The following is a 17,499-nucleotide window of genomic DNA, read 5'->3' on the forward strand; positions in this document are numbered from 1 at the left end:
GATCAAAGTTGACTGATTACTTCCATGTTTAAAAAACTTGCGGTGAGGGCGAAAGAAAACTCTTCCCCCGCATCATGTGCTGCCGTTAAAAACGGGAGCTCACGTTCTGACAGCTGGCGTTAAATGAGCTTCTTTTTTTAAAGAAAATAGAAAATAGAAAATAGAAAATAGAAAATCAAAAGAATATTTATTTTAGGACAAAAATCAAAATAGAAATGAGTGGTCCTTTTGGGGAAAAAAAAACAAACAAAATCAAAAAAGACACCCTCTCACATCACATGTTTTATCTCCCTAATATCCCTTATTCCAATATTATTATAGTATCTAACGGTCATTACTACAATGTAAAAGCTATCTATAACATGTGGAAGATATTTTGTATATATTACAATGTCAACAGTATTATTACTACTATTACTATTACTATTACTATTATTACTACTACTCAGAATAATAATAATTTATTATTATTATTATAATAGCAACATTTATAAACTGTTTTAAAATAATTTTAATTAATTTAAAATGATTTTAATCCAATTTAAATAACTTTGATTAATTTAAGATTTTAGAATTTCACTACAAGTGTAGTAATTATTATAATATGTAACAGTTAGCCAATAGTGGTAAAATATAAAAAATCATCTATTTCACTTTAATCCAATTAAATTGAATTGTAAAGTTTAAATCTTACATATTGTAGCAGCTACAAAAATAACTTATACATATTATAGCAACTATTGATAGCTACAATAGCAACGCTAAAATAAGAGGTATTATGTGAATAAAATATCGGATGGGATGTCCTTTTAATTTTTTTTTTTTAAAAAAAAATTAGAACATCCATAGCAGATTTTCTAAATAAAGATTTTACCTTAAATTTTATATTTTACATAAAAAAATATTTACAATAACTATCCTACTCGTTCTCTAAATTTTGATTTTATAAACAGTACTTTAAATTTAAGAAATAAAATACATTCCCTAAATATTAAAAATATTATTTCATCTAATTATCACTTTCCACTTCCACATTTGTCACTTCATAGATAATAATACAAAAATATATATGAGAAAGAAAAAATAATAAAAATAAAATAAAAATATGGTAAATTATAGGGAAGCTGATGTATTGTGTGGTAGGAGGGGTGATTAACTCCGTTGCTTGGTCGATGAGTTGTTACAGCAGAAAACACTCAAGCAACGTTAACGCCAAGATTACTTAGTATTCACCTCAAATGAGGTGATTAATCCAATAATTCGGTCATCTCTCACATATCTACTATGTAAACACTCCTTCGAAACAATCCGGAGGTGGAAAAGCCTCATACAAACTCACAATACAACAAGAATAAAAGAAAAGTTAGTACAATAGAAATCTTACCAAATTTACACAAATGAAACCCTAGCTAGCTTCTTCTTGTTATTTGGGAACGTTTCTTGACCTTGGAAGTGCAGCAACACTTGTTTCCAAGAAGCTTCAAGAACCGGTAGTGATGATCTGAGCTCGGTGAAGAGAGTAGGAGAGGAGGAGAAGTGATGAAATAGTACACATGTCAACCCTTTTCTGGGTTACCGTTGGCATCTTAATCGATTAAAAATTTCCTTAATTGACTACCACATCAGCAATTTGCATAATAGTTATTTTCTAAAACTTAATCGATTAAGTCTTCCTAATCGATTAGCCTAATCGGTTGGAAAGCTTTATGTGTACTCGTGAAAACTGTTTAATCGATTACTGTAATCGATTAAATCTTCCTAATCAATTAGCCTAATCGATTAAGAAGCTCTTTGTGCTCTTGCGAAAAACTGTTAATCGATTACTCTAATTGATTAAGCATGCCGCAATTAATTACCCTAATCGATTATGGCCATTTCTGTTTCTCGTGACAATGAGCTTAAGCGATTAAGGTAATCAATTAAGCTATGGTAATTGATTACCAAACCCTAACTTCCAAACCTAAATCCAGGGTTCCTCTACCCAATATCCGGTCAACCATGACCTGTTGGGACTCCTCATTGCCTAGCGTCTGATCAATCTTAACCTGCTGGAACTTCTCCACAAAGTGTTCGGTCAATCGTTTGACCCACTTAGACTTCCAATCACTATGTGTTCGGTAAACCTTTGACCCACCTGGATTTTCAACTGTCTACATTTACTCACTAGAACTTCCTCACTACCTAGCTTCACTCACTATGATTTTCATCTGTCTAACTTCACTCACTAGGGTTTTTCACCTGGCTTAACTCATCAGGGTTTTCCATCACTTAGCTTCACTCACTAGGGCTTTTCACCTGGCTTCACTCACCAGGATTTTCATCTGCCTAGTTTCACTCACTAGAGTTTTTCAACTACCTAGCTTCTCTCACCAAGACTTCCACACCAAGTGTCCGGTCAATATTGACTCACTTAGATTTTCTTCTTCTACCAACCTTCCCGTTAGCCTAACACTTGTCTAACCTCCAATTAGGACTTTTCAGTTAAGTATCTGGTCAACCTTGACCAATCTCCCCAAACAGACAATTACACCTGCAATCTCCATATATTGTCAAACATTAAAACTCAAATATCAAGACTCAAGCTTGAGTCAACTCAAGCTTAGTCAAACTAGTCAACTTTAACATAGGAAAATTGCACCAATATTGTGTAGTGAAAAGTGGATATCCAAATTTAATAAAGTAATTCTTCTACCTTAAATTTGAAATTTTGGATAAGGAATCTAATGTGGGTGCTCTTAGAACCCTAAGTGATCTGAACCATGACTGTTTTGATATGTTTTCAAACTAGTACAGGTTAGATCTTGCTTGTGTCACTAACTTATATATCTAAGTGTGTAGGAACTTAGAAGAATACACAGATACCCAATGGCTCAAGATCTGATGGAGTACATTGAGGAACAAGAAAGGTCAAGCAGTATCAGAGACAGTGAACCTTGACAAAAGACGCATAAAATAAGAAGGACGGTACGGGAAAGGAGTCAACTAACTCAGTGTATCTGAGGGACGAGGAGCTACGGAAGAGTACTTTGGCATCCAAGGGACGAGAAGTCAGGAAGAAGCATGTGCAAGGTGTTGGATCGTGAAAATCGATAGAGGAGGGGTGAATATCGATCAAAAATGTTTAAGTGAGTACGCAGCAGAAAGATAAAAACACAACTCTAACACGAACCTTGGTCAACTCCTACTCCAAGACCCGCACTCGTTAAGTGCTTTCGTTGGGAAATCACTAATAATTCATAAAGTTATTACAAAAACTAAGTACAGGAATTATTAGAAAGAAAAACCGACAACACTGAAAAGAAAAACTTGAGCCGCTTGTTGTCGAAGTAGCTTCGCAGCGTAATAGGAGCACAGCACGGCAGAGCAAGTGTTGGAAGATCTTATTGTGAATTTTTCTTTACTCCAGGACTCATCCTCCTTATATAGGATTCTCCGGGCGCCCGGATCCCTTCTGGACGCCTGGAGTGTGACGTAACCCAGCAAACCTTGAAACTCCATGTTGCAAAGCGCGATGAGGATAACTTTTGTATTCCGGGCGCCCGGATCCCTTCCAGGTGCCCGGACCTCTGTTTTCCAGCAGCTTCAACTCCTTGCAAGAAAACGTTAGTCCGAAGCATAAATGCAAATTATATATCCTGTAAAACAAAGTGTTAACACAATTTTTATAATTAAACAAGAGTATTAATTAGATTCCATCTCACCAAGATCAAAATCTAGTCAAGATCTCAACTTAGAGTTCCAAAATGGTTCTAAGTTGGATCGGCGCCTAAGTTCTCTTCCCGGAAATGCGTCATCACAGTCACTCCCCTCCATTGACTTACCTCAACTTACTTGCCATACGTCCGGTCAACCCTTCGACCCGTCTGGACTTCGTGTCAGCTATCAGGTCAGCCCGTTGACCTAGCTAGACTTCGTGTCAGATGTCAGGTCATCCCGTCGACCCGTCTGGGCTTCGTGCCAGCTATCCGATCGGCCCGTCGACCTAGCTGGGCTTCGTGCCAGACATTCGGTCAGCCCGTCGACCTGTCTAGACTTTGTGCCAGCTATCCAGTCGGCCCGTCGGCCTAGCTGGGCTTCTTCTGCACACTTGGTCAAAGTGTTAGATTACAATGAAACTAACTTAACATACTTTGTCATTCATCAAAACTTGAGTTAGACCATTAGTGCTAACCACACCAACATAAGGCTTCGAGAAATTTGAGCGACTAAAAAGTGTTTCCAATCAACCAAAAGCAAATGATTAGGTGAAAACTATTGAATGGATAAGCCCATCTGCCATGTCAACAAATGACTGTTAGGGCCCTTGGCGGCCGACTTGAGGGAGTGAATAGCCCTGCAAAGAAAAAATGAAAAACCTTCCTCGAACTTTTATAACTTAACTAATATTAACACTTGCATAAAATAAATATAAGAAACTAAAACAAAGAAGAGGCATGAAAGAGTTTACTTGGTTACAACCGAGGAGGTTGTTAATCCAAGGAAGTTGAAAGCGCACTAAACAAATTCTCCATTAGGCGGATAAGTCTCTTACAACATTGATGGCTCATAATAATAAGATTGGAATCAAGTAGAATCAATTACAAGTGTTTTCAAGTGTTCTATCTAGGCTTCTAGGACCAGAATTGTATTTATGGCCCTGTTCGGGGCGCCTGAAAGGGTTCCGGACACTTGGAGTGGGATAAAAGTTTATCCCCGACGCAGTGGGACGTGCCACATCACAAATATCTAAGTTTTGGTTCCAAGCGACCGGGCCACCCGGAGTTCAGGCGCTCGGAGCACCCGGAATCTAAGTCTTCCGCTCCGGTCCCGCTTGCATTGGTCCAGATCTTCCGCTCAGGTTTCGCTCGCTTAAGTGATCTCCTCCATCCAGAATAGGACTCACCTGAACCCAACTTCTGGCCTTCAAGCAATCTTTCGCTCTGGCTTCTCATCCCTCGGAAACACCGCGCACCTCCTTCTCGTCCGCCCGCATACTCTTCTGCAGCACCTCATCCCTCAGACGCACCGAATCCATCAACTCTCTCCCGTGTCGTCTTTCTCGCTAGCTGCATCTTTCGCTCGACTTCCTGTGCTCCTAAGTTCCTACACACTTAGACATAGGGGTTAGAAACCAACAGGACCTAACCTGACTTGGTTGATCACATCAAAACTATCTTGGGATACTAACAATCTTCTCCTTTTTGATGTGATCAAACCCAAGTTAAGTTAGGATAAACCATAAACAAATAGCAGTTATAAATTTTTGTAAAAAATTGTAAGTACAAAAATTAATAAAATTGTACTACCCTCCCCCTAGACTTAATCCTACTACTCTCCCTTTTGATCACATTTAAAAGTAGGGTACATTTAACATATTACTTGGAAAGTCTAAAGAGTCTAAGGGAAAAAATAAATAAGAAAAGTTAAGTTTCAAAAAAACTTTGATTTTATAAAAACATTCCTTTAAGAATAAAAACTTTAGCCAGGGTTGAAAAAAAATTCACAGAAAGTTAAATTTTTAGTAAAATTAAATTTGTATTTTGATCACTAGTTCATAAAAAAATTTCTAACTAAAAAAAAATTCAAAAGATTGTTAACGGTAAAAAAAACTTAAGCAAATTTTAATGATTAGACTTTATAAATTTTTCTAGCAAAAATTTAAAGCATTACTTAAATGCTTCATAGTAAGTCAATTAAACATTCGATTCAGTAATTGACTTCCAGACTGTGCTGAGACACTAGACTTTCTTGGTTATTGGATCATCAACCACTTCTAGACAAAGCCTCTTAAAGAATTTAAACATTTAACTTTCTTTCTGAAAAGTCATAAGTCCAGAAAAATAGTTAACCTAAATATAATTTTCGAACCCAGTACAGGTTCCTATCTACTGGATTCATTAAAAATTTGGGAGGTACATAACTTCTGGAGACTTTTCTAATTTGTCCTTGGTGTTTTCTAATGTACCAGTTTAGCCTATCGTACTTTCTAAATTTTGGTTTTTGAAAGTTATTCAGTTCAAACATGCATATTCATTTTTCAAACTTTCGATTTGTATTTTTAATTTATCATTTTCTAATTTTAAATTATCAAATAAATCTAAGAGGCATGCATTAGCTAATTATCTTTTCAAGTTTATATTTTTTTTTTTCTAATTTTACTAAATCCTTGGAAAGAATCTTAATAAATTTAAATGACTTTTCAAGAGATAAGGCACGTACCTGACTTACATCATTTTCTGATGCTCCCCCTTCGTTGTAGTTTTTCTCTAATGATCCTCCTCCTTCATCGATGCTTTTGTCCGAAGACTCTTCCCCTTCATTTATACTCATCTTCGACGAGCTTTCATTGTCTTCAGGTAGGTACTCGACTATAAGAGTTGTTCCGGCAAGTTCCTCAGTTTCAGATTCTTCTTACGTCGATTCAGTGTCCATCGAGGAGTTGGATTTGACTTCTTTTGATTCTTCATGGAGCTTCAAGAACTTTTCCCAAAGTTCTTTTGCACTTTGATAGTTACCTATTCTGTCGAGATTCTCAACCGGTAGTACGCTTATAAGATAAAATTTAGCCTTACCATTTGACATAAAATCGTCGGGTTGTTTTTTGGTCCAGAGGTGTTCTTTGAGTTCTTATCCGTTCATGTTCTTTGGTTCTTTATAACCATATTTGATTATTAATAAAATATTAAAATCTGTTTTAAGAAATACCTCCATTCGTCACTTCCAAAACGCAAACTCCCCCTTGAATGTTGGTGGATAGATGCTTACACCGGTCATTTCTTGTGCTTCAGTCGGTAGTTAGTCCTTCTGAAATGACCTTACTCTGATACCACTTGTTAAGACCCTTGGCGGTCGACCTAAGGCAGTGAATAGCCCTGCAAAGAAAAAAACAAAAAACCTTCCTCGAACTTTTATAACTTAATTAACATTAATACTTGTATAAAATAAATATAAGGAATTAAAGCAAAGAAGAGGCACGAAAGAGTTTACTTAGTTACAACCGAAGAGGTTGTTAACCCAAGAAAGTTGAAAGCGCACTAAACAAATTCTCCTTCAGGTGGAAAAGTCTCTTACAACGTTGATAGTTCACAATAACAAGACTGGAATCAAGTAGAATCAATTACAAATGTTCTCAAGTGTTCTATCTATGCTTTTGGGACCAGGGTTGTATTTATAGTCCTGGTCGAGGCGCCTGGAAGGGTTCTAGGTGCCTGGAGTTGGATAAAAGTTTATCCCCGACGTAGCTGGACGTGCCACCTCGCAAATGGCTAAGTTTTGGTTCTGAACGCTTGGAAGGGTTCCGAGCGCTCGGAAGGGTTTCGGGCGCCTGGACCACCCAGAGTCCGAGCACCCGGACTAGGTGCGGGACTTTCGCTCCGGTCCCGCTAGCATTGGTCCGGATCTTCCATTCCAACTCCGCTCGCTTGGATGGTCTCAACCATCTGGAATAGGGCTCACCCGACCCAACTTTCGGCCTTCGAGCAATCTTTCGCTCCTGCTTCTCGTCCCTCGAAAATGTCGCGCCTCCTTCTCATCCGCCCATATACTCTTCCACAGCACCTCGTCCCTCAGACGCACTGAGCTTGTCAACTCTCTCCCGTGTCGTCCTTCTCACTATATGCATCTTTTGCTTGACTTCCTGTTCTCCTAAGTTCCTGTACACTTAGACACGGAGGTTAGAAACTAATAGGACCTAACCTGACTTGGTTGATCATATCAAAACTACCTTGGGTTGAGTGGATGAGCCTTATTTGCCACATCAACTTGCCATGGCAAGGGCGTATCGATGAGTGGATGAGACATATTCGCACCATGTTAGCTTTTCGATCGACCGAATAGCTTGATTGGTCAATCAAACATGCAACGTCAACAGCTTAAGCGGTGGCTATAAAAGAAGGTGAGGAGCTCAGTTAAAGAACAACACACTCGAATCAGATTCTAGTTTTTTGTTCTTTTAATTATTATTCTTGCACTCAATTATTGTAAGGAGCTTCTTCGTCTCAAGTTTGTTTTTGAAGATCAGAGTGGGCATTCATAGTCTTGCACTATCAACTTGTAAATTGAAAACTAAATAAACAATTGAGTTCCTTATTATTTCTTTTATGTTTGTTTTATCTTTATAACTTGTGTGTATCCTACTAAATCATTAGCAAGAGAATTTCTAGTTTTTAATTTGCATGGCACTATTTACCACTAGAATTTTTTAGTTTTTAATTTGCATGGCACTATTTACCTTTCAATTCTAGTGATCAGAGTCGCTTTCATTGTACTAACAAGGAGTTTTTTTTTTTTTTTTTTTTTTTGATGATTTATATAAGTTGGGGGCATTTTTTTTTCTCGCCCTTTATTTTAAAGGGCAATACACACCCAATCAAATTTTCCATAAAAATATCTTTATTTTAATATTATTAAGTGTTAATACACACCCTTTAAAGGTTGCTACTAAATCCTGATTTATGCTTAAGGTTGCTACTAAAAATCAAGTGTTTATGCATCTCCAGGAGATATGCATAGATAAGGATTTAATATTATTAACTCCTGGAGATATCTAACGAATAAGAATATAAGCATGGATGAAATGCCGCTTAATGGAAATAATAATCACCAAGTCTAAAACAACCTAAAATACTACTACTACTATTATTCCATACTAATTTTAATTCCAAAGAATAATAATAAGAATAGCATATTGTCATCTAATTTTTCAGCAGCAGGGTGCATATAGTGATCGTCACCAAGATATTACTTTTGAATACAAAGCTAGACAGTGAAAATTGAAGCTAGGAAGGGAAAACAAATGCGCTTTAATCTCTATAGCAACTGACCACAAACCAGGGGTGATAACTATTAAATTTATCGGTTATCTAATGATCCCAATAGCTCGAAGTGTTAGGAAAAGTAACCAATAAATATTTATGTGCTTAACACTCTCCCTTTCATTTATAGTTAGGAATACTAAACTCAAACAGGGTTCTAGTGCAAAGGCAAATCATGAACTAATGGGTAATTATTACTCGCACATAAAATTCAAACCTACCTACTATGGTGCCATGATAAATTCAAATCCAACGCATGAGCTGATGTGTAAATATTTCTGACACATAACTTCATGAAATCTTCTATGTAACCAAGATAAATTTGATTGTCTGACCATTATACTTGAAGCTTGAATTGTCAGAAAACAAACTATATAACCAATAGATTCATATTTGAATAATGTTAACCGAGCAGAAGTTAGTCATCTCAAGTTATTATTTCCTTTTTCGTACACCCTTGACACTCTGAACCAAATCTTAGAACATTTCTTTTAATTATTCATGTCTTTCCTTTTCCATATGATGATGGAGCTGATTATGTCTCAGTTTCATAATGGAGAAAATTTTTGTTCTCTATCAGTAAAACATTTACAATGGTGAAACATGCAAATCTAAGCACTGCAGGACTAGACTGATGTTTTTATTTTGTGGCCAGATGATCCAAAGATCCATGTATCAAAAATCAAAGGAGTGGCAAACGAAGCCGATAAGAAAAGTGATAGACAAGCAAAATTCTTCAAAATTTTACCTCTTAAAGACTGAAACATTGTGTAGTGAAAAGTGGATATCCAAATTTAATAAAGTAGTTCTTCTACCCTAAATTTGAAATTTTGGATAGGGAATCTAATGTGGATGCTCTTAGAACACTAAGTGATCTAAACCACGACTGTTTGATATGTTTTCAAACTAGTATAGGTTAGATCTTACTTGTGTCACTAACTTATATATCTAAGTGTATACGAACTTAGAAGAATACACAGGTACCCGATGGCTCAAGATCCAATGGAGTACATTGAGGAACAAGAAAGGTCGAGCAGTATCAGAGACAGCGAACCTTGACAAAAGACGCATCAAATAAGAAGGGCGGTACGGGAAATGAGCCAACTAACTCAGTGTATCTGAGGGACGAGGAGCTACGGAAGAGTACTTTGACATCCAAGGGACGAGAAGTTGGGAAGAAGCATGTGTAAGGCTTAGAGAAATTCGAGCGACTAAAAAAGTGTTTCCAGTCAACCAAAAGCAAATGATTGGGCGAAAACTATTGAATGGATGAGCCCATCTGCCATGTCAACAAACAACTGTTAGGGCCCTTGGCGGCCGACTTTCAGGGAGGGAATAGCCCTGCAAAGAAAAAATGAAAATCTTCCTCGAACTTTTATAACTTAATTAACATTAACACTTGCATAAAATAAATATAAGAAACTAAAGCAAAGAAGAGGCATAAAAAAGATGACTTGTTTACAACCGAGGAGGTTGTTAATCCAAGGAAGTCGAAAGCGCACTAAACAAATTCTCCATTAGGCAAAGAAGTCTCTTACAACGTTGATGGCTCACAATAACAAGACTGGAATCAAGTAGAATCAATTACAAGTGTTTTCAAGTGTTCTATCTAGGCTTATGGGACCAGAGCTGTATTTATAGCCCTGTTCGGGGTACCTGGAAGGGCTCCAGATAAAAGTTTATCCCCGACGCAGCGGGACGCGCCACATCACAAATATCTAAGTTTTAGTTCCGAGCGCCCGGACCACTCGGAGTTCAGGCACGCGGAGCACTCGGAGTCCGAGTCTTCCGCTCCGGTCCCGCTCGCATTGGTCCAGATCTTCCGCTTAAGCTCCGCTCGCTTGAGTGATCTCGTCCATCCAGAATAGGACTCACCTGAACCCAACTTCCGACCTTCAAGCAATCTTTCGCTCCGGCTTCTCATCCCTCAGAAATGTCGCGCACCTCCTTCTCGTACGTCCGTATACTCTTCTGCAACGTCTCATCCCTCAGATGTACTGACTCCATCGGCTCTCTCCCATGTCGTCCTTCTTGCTAGCTGCGTCTTTCACCCGACTTCATGTGCTCCTAAGTTCCTGTACACTTAGACACAGGGGTTAAAAACTAACAGGACCTAACCTGACTTGGTTGATCACATCAAAACTATCTTGGGGTACTAACAATCTTCTCCTTTTTGATGTGATCAAATCCAAGTTAAGTCAGCGTAAACCATAAACAAATAGCAATTATAAATTTTTGCAAAAAATTGTAAGTACAAAAATTAATAAAATTGTACTACCCTCCCCCTAGACTTAATCTTACTACTCTCCCTTTTGATCACATTTAAAAATGGGGTACATTAAACATATTACTTGGAAAGTCTAAAGAGTCTAAGGGAAAAAATAAATAAGAAAAGTTAAATTTAAAAAAAAACTTTGATTTTTTTTAAAAAAATTCTTTTAAGAATAAAAACTTTAGCAAAGGTTGAAAAAAATTTCACAGAAAGTTAAATTTTTAGCAAAATTAAATTTATATTTTGATCACTAATTCATAAAAAAAAATTCTAACTAAAAAAATTTTCAAAAGATTGTTAACGATAAAAAAAAACTTAAGCAAATTTTAATGATTAGACTTTATAAATTTTTCTAACAAAAATTTAAAGCATTACTTAAATGCTTCACAGTAAGTCAATTAAACATTCGATTTAGTAATTGGCTTCCAGACTATGGCGAGACACTAGACTTTCTTGGCTATTGGATCATCAACCACTTCTAGATAAAGTCTCTTAAAGAATTTAAACATTTAACCTTCTTTCTGAAAAGCCATAAGTCCAGAAAAATAGTTAACCTAAATATGATTTTGGAACCCAGTACAGTTTCCTATCTACTGGATTCATTAAAAATTTGAAAGGTACATAACTTCTGGAGACTTTTTAATTTGTCCCTGGTGTTTTCTAATGTACCAATTTAGCCTTCCGTACTTTCTAAATTTTGATTTTTGAAAGTTATTCAGTTTCAAACATGCATATTCATTTTGCATATTCATTTTTCAAACTTTCGATTTGTATTTTTAATTTATCATTTTCTAATTTTAAATTATCAAATAAATCTAAGGGGCATGCATTAGCTAATTGTCTTTTCAAGTCTATATTTTTTTTTTCCTAATTTTACTAAATCCTTGGAAAGAATCTTAATAAATTTAAATGACTTTTCAGGAGATAAGGTACGTACTTAACTTACCTCATATTCTGATGCTCCCCCTTCATTGTAGCTTTTCTCTAATGATCCTCCTCCTTCATCGATGCTTTCATCCGAAGACTCTTCCCCTTCATTGATGCTCATCTTGGACAAGCTTTCATTATCTTCAGGTAGGTACTCGGCTATTAAGAGTTGTTCCAGCAAGTTCCTCAGTTTCAGATTCTTCTGACGATGATTCAATGTCCATCGAAGAGTTGGATTTGGCTTCTTTTGATTCTTCGTGGAGCTTCAAGAACTTTTCCTAAAGTTCTTTTGCACTTTAGTAGTTGTTGATTCTGTCGAGATCCTCAACCAGTAGTACGCTTATAAGATGAAATTTAGCCTTACCATTTGACATAAAATCGTCGGGCTACTTTTTGGTCCAAAGGTGTTCTTCGAGTTCTTATTCGTTCATGTTCTTTGGTTTTTTATAACCATATTTCATTATTAATAAAATATTAAAATCTGTTTTAAGAAATACCTCAATTCGTCGCTTCCAAAACGTGAACTCCCCCTCGAACGTTGGTGGATAGATGCTTGCACCGGTCATTTCTTGTGCTTTAGTCGACAGTTAGTCCTTCTGAAACGACCTTGCTCTGATACCACTTGTTAGGACCCTTGACGGTCGACTTAAGGGAGTGAATAACCCTGTAAAGAAAAAAAACAAAAAACCTTCCTCGAACTTTTATAACTTAATTAACATTAACACTTGCATAAAATAAATATAAGAAATTAAAGCAAAGAAGAGGCACGAAAGAGCTTATTTGATTATAACTGGAGAGATTGTTAATCCAAGAAAGTTGAAAGTGCACTAAACAAATTCTCCTTCATGCGGAGAAGCCTCTTATAACGTTGATAGTTCACAATAATAAGGCTGGAATCAAGTAGAATCAATTACAAATGTTCTCAAGTATTCTATCTAGGCTTTTGGGATCAAGGTTGTATTTATAGCCCTGGTCAGGATGTCTGAAGGGTTTTAAGCACTTGGAGTGGGATAGAAGTTTATCCCTGACGCAGCTGGACGTGGCACCTCGCAAATAGCTAAGTTTTGGTTCCGGGCGCTCGGAAGGGTTCCAAGCGCCCAGAAGGGTTTCGGGCGTCTGGACCACCCAGAGTCCGAGCGCCCGGACTAGGTGCGGGTCTTCCGCTCCGGTCTCGCTAGCATTAGTCCGGATCTTCCGTTCTAACTCCAGTCGCTTGGATGGTCTCGGCCATCCGGAATAGGGCTCACCCGACCCAACTTCCGGCCTTCGAGCAATCTTTCGCTCCTGCTTCTCATCCCTCTAAAATGTCGCGCGCCTCCTTCTCGTCCGCCATCATACTCTTCCGTAGCACCTCGTCCCTCAAACGCACCGAGCCTGTCGGCCCTCTCCCGTGCCGTCCTTCTCACTAGTTGCGTCTTTCGCTTGACTTCTTGTGTTCCTAAGTTCCTGTACACTTAGACACAAAGGTTAGAAACTAACATGACCTAACCTGACTTGATTTATCATATCAAAACTACCTTGGGGGTACTAACAATGATCGTTGAGTGGATGAGTCTTATTTGCCACATCAACTTGCCATGTTAGCAAATGATCGAAGCAAGGGCATATCGATGAGTGGATGAGACATATTCGCACCACATTAGCTTTTCGATCGACAGAATAACTCGATTGGTCAATCAAACATGCAACATCAACAACTTAGCGATGGCTATAAAAGAAGGTGAGGAGCTCAGTTAAAGAACAACACACTCAAACTAGATTCTATTTTTCTATTCTTTTAATTGTTATTCTTGCACTCAATTATTGTAAGGAGCTTCTCCGTCTTAAGCTTGTTTTTGAAGAGGAGATCATAGTGGGCGTTCATAGTCTTGCACTAGCAACCTGTAAACTGTAAACTGTAAACCAAGTAAATAATTGAGTCCCTTATTTCTTTTATGTTTGTTTTATCTTTATAACTTGTGTGTATCCTACTAAATCATTAGCAAGAGAATTTCTAATTTTTAATTTGCATGCCACTATTTACCCCTCGACTCTAGTGATCTGAGTCGCTTTCGCTGCACCAAAGGGCCAATACACACCCAATCAAATTTCCCATAAAAATATCTTTATTTTAATATTATTAAGTGTTAATACACACCCTTTAAAGGTTGCTACTAAATCCTGATTTATGCTTAAGGTTGCTACTAAAAATATGCATCTCCAGGAGTTATGCATAGACAAGGATTTAATATTATTAACTCCTGGAGATATCTAACGAATAAGAATATAAGCATAGATGAAATGCTGCTTAATGGAAATAATAATCACCAAGTCTAAAACAATCTAAAATACTACTACTACTATTATTCCATACTAATTTTAATTCCAAAGAATAATAATAAGAATAGCATATTGTCATCTAATTTTTCAGCAGCAGGGTGCATATAGTGATCGTCACCAAGATATATTACTTTTGAATACAAAGATAGACAGTGAAAATTGAAGCTAGGAAGGGAAAACAAATGCGCTTTAATCTCTATAGCAACTGACCACAAACCAGGGGTGATAACTATTAAATTTTTCGGTTATCTAATGATCCCAATAGCTCGAAGTGTTAGGAAAAGTAACCAATAAATATTTATGTGCTTAACACTCTCCCTTTCATTTATAGTTAGGAACACTAAACTCAAACAGGATTCTAGTGCAAAGGCAAATCATGAACTAATGGGTAATTATTACTCGCACACATAAAATTCAAACCTACCTACTATGCATGGTGCCATGATAAATTCAAATCCAACACATGAGCTAATGTGTGAATATTTCTGACACGTAACTTCATGAAATCTTCTATGTAACCAAGATAAATTTGATTGTCTGACCATTATACTTGAAGCTTGCATTGTCAGAAAACAAACTATATAACCAATAGATTCATATTTGAATAATGTTAACCGAGCAGAAGTTAGTCATCTGAAGTTATTATTTCCTTTTTCTACACCCTTGACACTCTGAACCAAATCTGAGAACATTTCTTTTAATTATTCATGTCTTTCCTTTTCCATATGATGATGGAGCTGATTATGTCTCAGTTTCATCATGGAGAAAATTTTTGTTCTCTATCAGTAAAACAGTTACAATGGTGAAACATGCAAATCTAAGCACTGCAGGACTAGACTGATGTTTTTATTTTGTGGCCTGATGATCCAAAGATCCATGTATCAAAAATCAAAGGAGTGGCAAACGAAGCCGATAAGAAGAATGATAGACAAACAAAATTCTTCAAAATCTTACCTCTTAAAGCCTGAAACATTCAAGAACAAAGGGGTAAATAGATCAGGGTCATCATAGACAACAGGTGCACGACAAATTTATCTCTTGGCATAGTCGCATAGAGAAGTTGTTATCAGTGGATGTCAATGGAATCGGCATTTTTAGTCCATTCTGGCACGACAAAAGAGGCACCCCTAGTTCATGATAAGAAAAATAAATGAGTCCAAGACATAAGGAGAATAAAAAATATATATATTTTTTTCATATCTTCCTTGATTATTATATATCCTATTTATAAGTTAATATATCACAAATATTAAAAAAAAACTCACAATCCCATTAACATCATAATATTAACCACTAACACTATATTATAATCATTACCTTATTATTTCTCTCCACTAACTCAATTAAAACATGTCCACTAACATATTAATTTTATCAACAATCCCTCCCTTAAACTGATATTTCAAATGTAATAATCAGTTTAAAAAGAAACTTTTAAACTCCATGTAGAAATACTAAGTAACTTTCTGAGATTTTGAAATGTAGCAAATTTGAGAGGCTTAGTTAGTATATTAGCAATTTGATCATCGCTTCTGCAGTAAATAAGATTAATGACTTCATCATTTGTGAGATTTGTCAGAAAATGATACTTCACATCTATGTGTTTACTTCGCCCATGTAGCACTGGATTTTTAAAAAGTTTTATTGTCGAATTGTTGTCATAATAAACCTGAATAGGTCCATCCTTTTTTAAATATAATTCTGTAAGAATCTTCTTTAGCCAAATAGCTTGACAAGCACAAGATGTTGCAGCAACAAACTTAGCTTCCGTGGATGATAATGTAACAATTGATTATTTTTTTGAAGACCATGAAATAGCACCTGTACTCAACATAAAAATGTACCCAGATGTACTTTTTTGATCATATAGATCTCCTGCATAATCACTATCAGTAAAACCAAACAGATCTGACTTTTTTCCCTTTTTATAAAATAACTCAAACTCTTTAGTACCTTGCAAGTACCGAAAAATTCTCTTTGCAGCTAAGAGATACATTTCTGTAGCACAATCCATGTATCTACTAATCATACTTACAGCATGCATAATATCAGGTCTCGTCACTGTCAAATACATTAAACTCCCCATTATCTGTTTGTAAAGTGTGGCATCAACCTTCTTTCCTCCAATATCTTTATGTAACTTCACTCCAAATTCAAAAGGAGTATTTACAGGATTGCAATCTTTCATTTGAAACCTGTCTAGAATTTCTTGCACATATCTTCTGTGAGAAATAAAAATTCCAACAGAAGCTTGCACCACTTCAATACCAAGGAAATAATGCATCATACCAAGATCAAACATTTCAAATTCTTTCATCATAGATTTTTAAAATTTTCCAAATATAGATGTACTATTTTCAGTGTAGATTAAGTCATCTACATATAAACAAACTATCAATATTTTTTCTCCATCATCAATCTTAATAAAAAGAGTTTGTTCATAAGAGCACTTTTGAAAGCCTTCAAAAAATAAGTTTCTATACGATTATACCAAGCTCGTGGGACTTGTTTTAATCCATATAGAGTTTTCCTTAATCCATAAACTTTATGCTCATTACCAAATTTCACATAATCCAGAGGCTGATCGATAAATACCTCTTCTTTCAAATCTCCATGGAATAATGATGATTTACATCCAATTGAAAGATATGCCATGAATTTTGTGTTTGTGCGGTTAGCACTAACGGTCTAACCCAGGTTTTGTATCGAACGATCACAGTCCAACATTTTGTGCCGCTATCTCTATCATCACTCTGATTGTATCATGTCTTGCTACAGGAGCAAAAACTTTTTTATAATCAACATCAAACTCTTGCTTATAGCCCTTTACCACCAAGTGTGCTTTGTACTTGTCAATCTCACCATGCTCATTTAGCTTTATCTTGTAAACTCACTTTATACTAATTGTCTTTTGTCCTTCAGGAAGATCACATAACTCCTATATATTATTTTCTTCAATTACTGTAATTTCATCATCCATAGCTTTTCTCCATTTTAATTTTTTAACAGCCACTTCAAAAATAGTGGGGTCACAATCTAAAAATAAAGAAAAATGTGTAAGAGGATCATCACCTTGATCAATTCCAGTCACCTCATAATTAGACATCCATGTTAGTCTTCTTCAAACATGTTGTGGCCTTTGTGATTCTGCTTCAACCGAACTTTGATCTGCTATAGGAATATTTTGAG

This window comes from Zingiber officinale, chromosome 4B (genome assembly GCF_018446385.1).
Source record: "Zingiber officinale cultivar Zhangliang chromosome 4B, Zo_v1.1, whole genome shotgun sequence".
NCBI classification, from domain to species: Eukaryota; Viridiplantae; Streptophyta; class Magnoliopsida; order Zingiberales; family Zingiberaceae; genus Zingiber; species Zingiber officinale.